We start from the raw sequence: 9,301 nt of genomic DNA, 5'->3' as shown, positions 1-9,301 counted from the left end.
TAAAAGAAAAAAAAAATAACTGAGTTTCAATGTATTCTGGAGTTTTAATGTATGAATTTGTTTTAACCATGAATGTGTAGGGTTAGGATTAGGGTCAGTGTTAGGGTTGGTTAGGTGAAGGAAAATAAACCAGCCCTGCCGAAAGAGGACCGGAAAAGCACGGTCCATCCGGCCACATGCTACTCAGCCCCTCCTCTTCCTTAGGCTTATTTATAGTTTTTTTACTTTCGGACTTTCCCTTACGTCCTTCTAATTAGTGCTTTTTTCTTGTCTTTATTTGTCCCGTTTTTTTTACTTTCTCTTGGGTACGTGCACAACGTTTCGTGTTATTTTAGCCTTCATCAGGTGTCTCTGCCTGTATTTCTTCCTTTAATTTAGTTAGGCACCCCCTGTTCTTTTCCCTTCATTTCTGTTATTGGGTTTGGGTTGATGCGCTTCGGTTCTTAAAAGAACCATCTTCAGGCTTGTAGGGTTTTGGAAGGTTTGAGAGCAGCTGAGAGGTCCATGCTTGGTTGCTGTGTTTTTTGCTCTCCTGTTTATATACCCCTCCCCTGCTCCGGAGGGGGAGGGGGGAGTGTCCGGTTGGTCCGGTAGAAAAAAAATAAGATCAAATTAAATAAAGAATAAAAGGAAGCCCGGTCATGATCGATTATTTTAGCCTTCCAGGTGTCTGTTGCGGTTATTCCTGTTTCAATCATCCCAGTTAGGGTTAGGGTTTGAGGTCAGGGGTTAGGATTTGAGGTCAGGGGTTAGGATTAGAGGTTGAGGTCAGGGCTTAGGGGTCAGAGGTTAAGGTTTGGGGCAAGAGAAAGGAAACCCTTTGTTGGAACATCAAGTTGGTCGACCCCATTAGGAGGGAGACACCTGACTGGGATCCAAATTTCAACTGGAATGATGCCGTCGCCCCGACGAGGCTCTGGACCGATCTCCCCCCGTCTCCACGTTCTCTGGATTCCATCGATGCTTTTAAGAACAAACTTAAAACCCCCCTGGTTCTCTGAGCTTTTAAACATCAGTAGTGAGACGGTTGTTTTATGACCTTCATTTTGATTTGATGTACTTTTATTCTAGGAGCTTTTATCGGTATTGTCTTGTTTTTATCGTATTTCTATTTTCATTGTAGTGTTTTGTGTTAGTTTTGTGTTAAAAACCCTTTCAGTAGGGACATGGAATGCAAAATGTTGAAAGAGCCATATTGGACCAAAAACACAAAAAAAAAAATATGTCTGGAGCCGCAAAAAATGAAAAGTCTTGTATAAGCCTTAGAATGATGGCAACACATACTCATACAAACCCTTTTTTTTTGGGGGGGGGGGGGGGGGTGGGGGTGGGGTGACATCCGCTGCTAAACCAGGAAGCAAGAACACACATGGAGGCGCATGTCGAGCACTGGAAATCTGCAACAAAAACCAAAAAGAAAAGAAAACGGAACAGACACGAAACCGACACAGAACCGGCCAAAACACGAGCAGCAACTGTCCCAAGTCTCGAGATGCAATCCCTTGCATTGCCAAATTAATTGTTTTAAGTACTTTTTCAATGAATTTACTGTTTAATGAATTTTTTTAACCCTTATGATGTCCATTAAATAAAATATTTTAACCCCTATTTTGCCAATTAAATTAAGCCATGAATTTTTAACCCTTTCATTTTCAAATTAATTGTTTTAAGTACTTTTTTAATGAATTTATACTGTTTAATGAATTTTTTAACCTTTATGATATCCATTAAATAAAATATCTTCAATTTTTAACCCTTTCATTGCCAAATGAATTGTGTTAGTTACTTTTTTAAGTAATCCTACTGTTTAATATTTTTTTTTTAACCCTTATGATTTCCCATTTAATTAAATCCCCTCAATTTTTGCAATAACGCTTGTCTTGGTAACTTGGGTAGGAAGAGAGGGGCTGAGCTGTCAGCTGATCACCACCTGGTGGTGAGTTGGATGCGCTGGCGGAGGAGGACGTTGGACCCAAACGGATTGTGAGGGTCTGTTGGGAACGTCTGGCAGAGCCCTCTGAAGGAGAAGAAGTTATTCTGGTGTCTTGGGTTTTACTTTATTCTCCATTTCCCTCATCCTCTTCTACAACAACACACACACGTAGATGATCTGAAGTTTGTGTTAATGTTTACTCAGTTGTTGTTTATGTGTAGTTTAGCATCAGAAGTGATCTCAAGTGTTGTTTTATCATCTTTAAACACTTGCAGGTCTGGATCTGGACCCTAGTGGTCCGTAGAGGACCTGCAGGTCTGGATCTGGACCCTAGTGGTCTGTAGAGGACCTGCAGGTCTGGATCTGGACCCTAGTGGTCTCTAGAGGACCTGCAGGTCTGGATCTGGACCCTAGTGGTCTGTAGAGGACCTGCAGGCTCATTAACAGACATACAGAGTTCCTAGCAGGCAGATTTGACTGGATTATAGAGAATGTGTGTGTGTGTGTGTGTGTGTGTGTGTGTGTGTGTGTGTGTGTGTGTGTGTGGGTGCGTGCATGTGTGTGGTATTAGTGTTTCTCTGCTGACTCAGGTGGATCAGATGAAAACTAATCCCCCCTCCACTCATCACTGCTCTTCCTCCCTCCCTCCTTCTCCATCCTTCTTCTTGCTCCTTTTTTCCAGTTTCCTGACTTCATTCAATCATCCACCCCAGGGGTCTTCAACCTTTTTTTAGACCCTTGGATGAGAGTAAAACAGAGCAGGGACCCCCGCTTGGAATTCTTATTTTTTTCCCTTTTTTTTTAATGTCAACAAATTTTCTTTTCTTAAACAGCTAGCTAGCTCCTTTTTCCGCTCTAAAGTTGACATTAGTCACATGACTCACATCAGGGGAATCATTTATGTAGAGTTGTAGACCACATACTTATTGTCAAAAGTAGATTATTATTGCCTGTTAATGGAGTTTTCTCAATCATATATATATATATATATATATATATATATATATATATATATATATATAGCCTATATACATTTTTTTTTTTACTCAAATTATTTTGATTAAAATTGCCTTTATTTATTTTTAAATTGGGGGACACCCTGCAGTACCTCCGCGGCTCCCCTAGGGGTCGTGGATACCCGGTTGAAGACCCCTGATCTACAGAATCTAGTTGTCTTTTAATCTCATTCAGGACCAAACCACTGATCATTGACCATTGATCACATGATCAATAGTTAGTTCCCTTCTGCTCCTGAGGATCTAAGAGGGTCGGTTCTCTTTGGGTTTTTGGTTCCAGACTGTGAAAATGTTATTTCTGCTGTAAATTTGGACGTTTGAACCTGGAGGTTGGTGGAGACGGACTTGTTTTTGCAGCCTCTAGTGGCCAGTCGAGGAACTGCAGCAATTCTTAGCTCCACATGAGACTCAACCTGGAAGTTAAAAAGGTAGCATCACAGATTAGCATAAAGGTACATATTTTAGCATCATAAACATCCCAGGTTCAACGATATTACAGGATCAAGGTTAAGCTAGCTCTTAGCATCAAGATAAATAAAAAAGCAGACTACTAGCGTAGCCTGTTAGCGCCAGCCCCCGGGTCTGGCACTCAGAAGGCGCGCCGATTCTTTCCAGTGGCCAGTCGCGGTACTGCAACAAAAAATCCCATGGGACCCAGAAAGCATTTTTCCCATAGACCGCAATAGTAAAAGAGAAGCCTCTAAAACTGTTCACAGGACACCTCCAGCTGTAATCACCGTCAATTACTAATCTTTGTATTCTATATTTTTAAGTCATAGACTTTATATCCGTCAAAAATGTTTTATAACGGCCAGAAAAGTCAAAGAAAAGTCTCTTTCTGGGCGTGACGTCACGGCTGACGTCACAGCCGTGTCCGTGCATTCCACGGATGTATTATATTAATATATATTATATAATTATATTATATTAATACATTAATAATATATGTAATACCATACATGTAATAATATACATTAATTCATATATTATATCAATACATATTATATGAATACTCACGTCATTGCCCCGGGGCATGATGGGAGGCCCCAGAGCATCATGGGAGGTGACTCAACTGCGCATGCTCTATGGGCCACTGTATGCGGAAGTAAACCCGGAAGTCAGAGATTTTTTCGGCGTATGCGCTGGCTGAGCAGAATGCATTGAAATGAATGGGCGGCCATTTTTGATATCCTATCCAGTTTTATAATAGATCCATGGTTAGCGCCCAGTTGAATTGAACCATTCAGAAATGATCATCACAGTTCACAAGCAGAAATAAACCTCCCCAGTTGTCAGGCAAGGCAGTGGAGGGGTGATGGTTTGGGCTGCTTTTGAGCCCAGATCAGCGTGAGTGAGATCTGGCTACGGTTACATTATGTTTTTTTAAATTAGAATTAATTATTCCGAATTAAACAATTAAGAATTAAACTATTTTCCTTCGAGTTTACATGGAAATAATATTTCCGAATTGAGGTTTACATGGAAAACACGTTTGATCGGCTTTATCCAATTCCGCTTAAGGTCTGGGGGTTGGGAAGGTTCTGATTGGATAGGGGGGCGGACCGGAAGTTACGTCTACCGGAAGAAAAACAAACTTAGCCGCTTAGCCGCTAAAACTTTGAAAAGCTCACAATTTTTATGTTTCCTGCAATCTGTTCTTTTGATTATTTCCAGGTCCTCCAAGCTATTTATTAAATAAATGGTCTCTGCTCTTGATCACCGTTTACTGCGTGCTGCCATCTTGAAACTTTGTTTGGAAAACAAGCCCAGCTCAGAATATAAGCGTCATGGAGACAGACGGGCGAGCAGCGCAGAAAAACCGGAATTAATTTAAAGCGGAATGAGTGGATTTGATTTTTTATGTTTTTTATTTTATTTTAATTATCTATTTATTTTATTTTTTTTCCTTTTTTTTATTTTTTTATTTTTTTGAATGAGTGTATACATGATCGTGGAATTATTCTATTCGGATTTAAAATTGGAATAAACCAGCCACTTACTTTGGAATTTTTACTCATTTCAAATCGGATTTAATTTGAATTCTGAATTAAAGAGGAATTAAACTCCCCATGTAAACGCACTGATTGTTGCATGATGGGACGTATTGAGGACCCTGTTCCACTTGTAAATAACCTCTTATTGTAGAATATAATTGTTTTATTTAACGGTCCAGACTGTCGTTCCCTGCTGGTGTTGTGTTTCCAGGTGCGTCTGACTCAGGTGAGGCTGAGCTGGACGTATCATCCTCCTCTAATCCCTTTATCTCGGTCAGGGTGACTGAGGAGACTCTGCTTTCAGGCTTTCAGGGCTCCGTTAGCAGCAGGGTCTCCGCCTGGTTTCCATGGTGACGGGTTTGGGGGGTAGCCGGAGGATCTACACCTCGTAACCCGGGAGACGGATCATCAGCTAACAGGTGAGACGGTGAGAGGGGGGAAAAATGATGCAGGAATATTAATAACCGGTTCTGCTGGTTCTGCCGGTGTTTTAACTGAAAGTTCTGAAGGTTCTGCTGGTTCTGCTGGTGTTTTAACTGAAGGTTCTGAAGGTTCTGCTGGTGTTTTAACTGTAGGTTCTGAAGGTTCTGCTGGTGTTTTAACTGAAGGTTCTGCTGGTTCTGCTTGTGTTTTAACTGAAGGTTCTGAAGGTTCTGCTGGTGTTTTAACTGAAGGTTCTGAAGGTTCTGCTGGTTCTGCTGGTGTTTTAACTGAGGGTATGAGTGTTGCCTGCAGTGGGCCTGAGATCTGGAACAAACGCTGTGTTCTCTCTCCATTTTTAAAAGAAATCTAAAAGTAAATTTACTGTCTACCTATTTATAAAATACCCTTGCTACATGACGGAGATATTGGGATGACTGTATGAATGATTGTATGTATTTGTATGTTTGATTGTCTGTATTGTAATGTCTATTGTTCTCATATTCCCAACGGTACCACATTGCAGTGTAAATTTCATTTTTCTTTCATGAACTTTGGGCCCTCTCCCAAAAGCTTTTAATAGCTTATTTTGGGGGACCCATTCATACATGCCAAAGGACCATTATAGATGTCTGGATGGTCTCAATTGTATACGTTTCTTTTGATGGCTATGTATGAATAAACTTGAAACTTGAAGGTTCTGCTGGTGTTTTAACTGAAGGTTCTGAAGGTTCTGCTGGCGTTGTAACTGAAGGTTCTGAAGGTTCTGAAGGTTCTGCTGGTTCTGAAGGTTCTGCTGGCGTTGTAACTGAAGGTTCTGAAGGTTCTGAAGGTTCTCCTGGTTCTGAAGGTTCTGCTGGTGTTTTAACTGTTGGTTCTGAAGGTTCTGCTGGTGTTTCAACTGGAGGTTCTGAAGGTTCTGCTGGTGTTTTAACTGGAGGTTCTGAAAGTTCTGAAGGTTCTGCTGGTGATTTAACTGGAGGTTCTGAAGGTTCTGAAGGTTCTGCTGGTGATTTAACTGGAGGTTCTGAAGGTTCTGCTGGTGATTTAACTGGAGGTTCTGAAGGTTCTGCTGGTGATTTAACTGGAGGTTCTGAAGGTTCTGCTGGTGATTTAACTGGAGGTTCTGAAGGTTCTGCTGGGGTTTTAACTGGAGGTTCTGAAGGTTCTGCTGGTGATTTAACTGGAGGTTCTGAAGGTTCTGCTTAGGGCTGAACGATTAATTGCATTTGCGATAATATTGCGATGTAATAAAACGAGATTTTCTAACCGCAAAGGCTGCGATTTGACCAGTCACGTAATCTGGTCACGTGATCTGGTCACGTTGCCGGCAGGGAAAAAAAGTCAACAGTGCCGCGTGTCCGCGTGTAACCTACTGTATCTACCATGGCCTCAGTGTTAGGGCTCGGCCAGGCAGGGCTTTATAAATGTATTAAATATATGAACGCGGAGTCGGCGTGGCGAGGAGCTGCGCGCGGCGCTGAGCACGAGCCGGGCGGACAGTCGCGCTGTGAAGCCTGATTTATGGTTCCGCGTTAAATCGACGCAGAGCTTACGCCGTAGGTTACGCGGCGATGCGCGCCGTACGATGCGCGTACCGCGTACCCTACGGTGTAGGCCCTGCGTTGGTGTAACGCTGAACCATAAATCAGCCTTAAACCACCTGCAGCCCGTCAGCTCATCAGGAGAAGTTAAAGAGCGGCTGCGAGTTGTTCATTGCTGTTTCGTTTTGTTAACTCTGTGAGCTTTATTGGTTTGTTTGTTAGTTTGCTGGTTTTTTCTCTCTGTGATTTTTATTTATGAAGAAGTTCTGAGTTCCCTGTTAGCAGTACTCGAGTTGAGGGGGGATGAAATAAAAAACGGTCAAAATCATCCCCCCCTGAAATAAAAACAGTCCAAACTATCCCCCCCCCCCTGTAAAACTGCCATCCCTCCTTTCCATCCCTTATGTCATTTCATCAATGAATGTGGTTTTACTGCTATTTCAACATTTAGAGTCATCACTAGAAAAATAACACCAGAAAAATAACTTATTTGACAATTTTCACCTGTTTCAAGTACATTTTCACTTGAAATAAGTAGGAAAATCTGCCAGTGGAACAAGATTTATCTTCTTATTATAAGCAAAAAAAATCTTGTTCCACTGGCAGATTTTTCTACTTATTTCAAGTGAAAATCTACTTGAAACAGGTGAAAATTGTTGTTTTTTCCAGTGATGAGTCTTGTTTTAAATGTAATGAGATTTCTTTTTACTAAAATGAGACATTTTAACTATAAATAAGACAAATATTCTTGTTAAGATTTTGAGTTTTTGCAGTGATCCATGTTACTTATCCTGTGAAGGACAGAGTCATATTGATAAGTTCAGAAACTGTTTTTTATTGCTGTATTTTGATGTATTTGATGTAAGCCCAGTGGATATTTAAAGCTTACAGAAGGCTGCATTTAACTGCTGCTATGTCATTCCTGCAGTATTTCTGCAGGTGTTTTGGTCACTGCTATTATTTGTAATATATTTTATTATTTGTAATCAGCACAAATTATCTGTCCCCATATGATAAAATCCACCATCCCCCCTGATTTTTTTTTTACAACTCGAGTACTGCCTGTGAGGAAGGTTTTTTATTTCCCTGTGGGAGTTTTTCTGCGTTTTTCTATTAAACTACGCCTCGTTTTGGCTAAAGTTTAACCCGGTTTGGTGTTGTGCGATTGGGTTCAGAGAGAACGACCCATGTGTAGACGTGTTAAAGAGGTAAAGGCACAGATTTGTTTTCTTTATTGTTGTAATCTGTGCTTTAAATAAATCTGGCATTGTTTATTATAAAACATATTGATTTATTGCTTGTGTAGTTGAAAAATACATGAGAACAGGACCTTGAAAAAAATAATCGCATATTAAATCGCAATCGCAATATTGAGAAAAAAAATCGCAATAAGTTTATTTTCAAAAATCGTTCAGCCCTGCTGGTTCTGCTGGTGTTTTAACTGAAGGTGCAAATGAAGGTTCTGCTGGTTCTGAAGCTTCTGCTGATTCTGAAGGTACTGTTGGTTCTGAAGGTTCTGCTGGTTCTGAAGGTTCTGCTGGTGTTTTAACTGGAGGTTCTGAAGGTTCTGAAGGTTCTGCTGGTGTTTTAACTGAAGGTTCTGGAGGTTCTGTTGATTCTGAAGGTTCTGCTGGTTCTGAAGGTTCTGTTGGTGTTTTAACTGAAGATTCTGGAGGTTCTGTTGGTTCTGAAGGTTCTGAAGGTTCTGAAGGTGGAGTCCCATCCTCCTCCATTCTGCCAGCCCATATGAAGTCAGAGAGAGCTTTATTTATATATTTACTGTTATTTCTCTTCAAAGATATAAAGAGCATAATAAAGAGGATAAATAAGTTTGGGGAGAATTATCATCTTGATAAGACTGACTCTGCCTAGATAGGATACAGGAAGCTTCTTCCAACCCAACATCATGTCCTTAATGTGTTTTACCATGGGGTTTACATTTTCAGAATCAGAATCAGAATCAGAATCAGAATCAGAATCATCTTTATTGGCCAGGTTCAATCCAACAAGGAACATTGTCCAACAAGGAATTTGACTCCGGTAATTTTGCTCTTTGGTGATAAAATAAAATAAACAATGAAACAAATGTGGAATTTCTATGATACAGAATAAACAGTATAAGCATTTAAGGTGCAGCAGTTTGAGGTAGAGAGAGAAAAGAAAGAAAAGGAAAAAGAAAAAGGGATAGTTCTGAATAAAAATAAACATAACCCATTTACAATTTTACAGGGCAATTATACAAAAAAAAATACAAAAAGATTATAAAAATTATACAAAGAAATACACAGTGATGGGTGCAGCTGAGTGAGGCAGACATGGTTGTCAAGGAAGGTGCTAGATGATTTTTGCACGTGAATGGTTACTCTGAGGGCCTGATTTACTAAGATCCTAAAT

General features: G+C 40.4%; 1 protein-coding gene across 1 annotated transcript in view; it reads left to right on the top strand.

Moving 5' to 3' along the window:
• Positions 1-5,226: 5,226 nt before the first annotated feature.
• Positions 5,227-9,301, top strand: part of cnga1b (cyclic nucleotide gated channel subunit alpha 1b) — a 40,831-nt gene continuing 36,756 nt past the window's right edge. Inside the window, exon 1 of the mRNA XM_061709836.1 lies at positions 5,227-5,362. The gene's annotated coding sequence lies outside the window, so the exon portion shown is untranslated. The remainder of the gene's footprint in view (positions 5,363-9,301) is intronic.

The sequence above is a fragment of the Cololabis saira genome, chromosome 20, assembly GCF_033807715.1.
Source record: "Cololabis saira isolate AMF1-May2022 chromosome 20, fColSai1.1, whole genome shotgun sequence".
In the NCBI taxonomy this organism is placed as follows: domain Eukaryota; kingdom Metazoa; phylum Chordata; class Actinopteri; order Beloniformes; family Belonidae; genus Cololabis; species Cololabis saira.
Note: the sequence above shows the minus strand (reverse complement) of the source record. Positions and strands in the feature narration are given on the sequence as shown.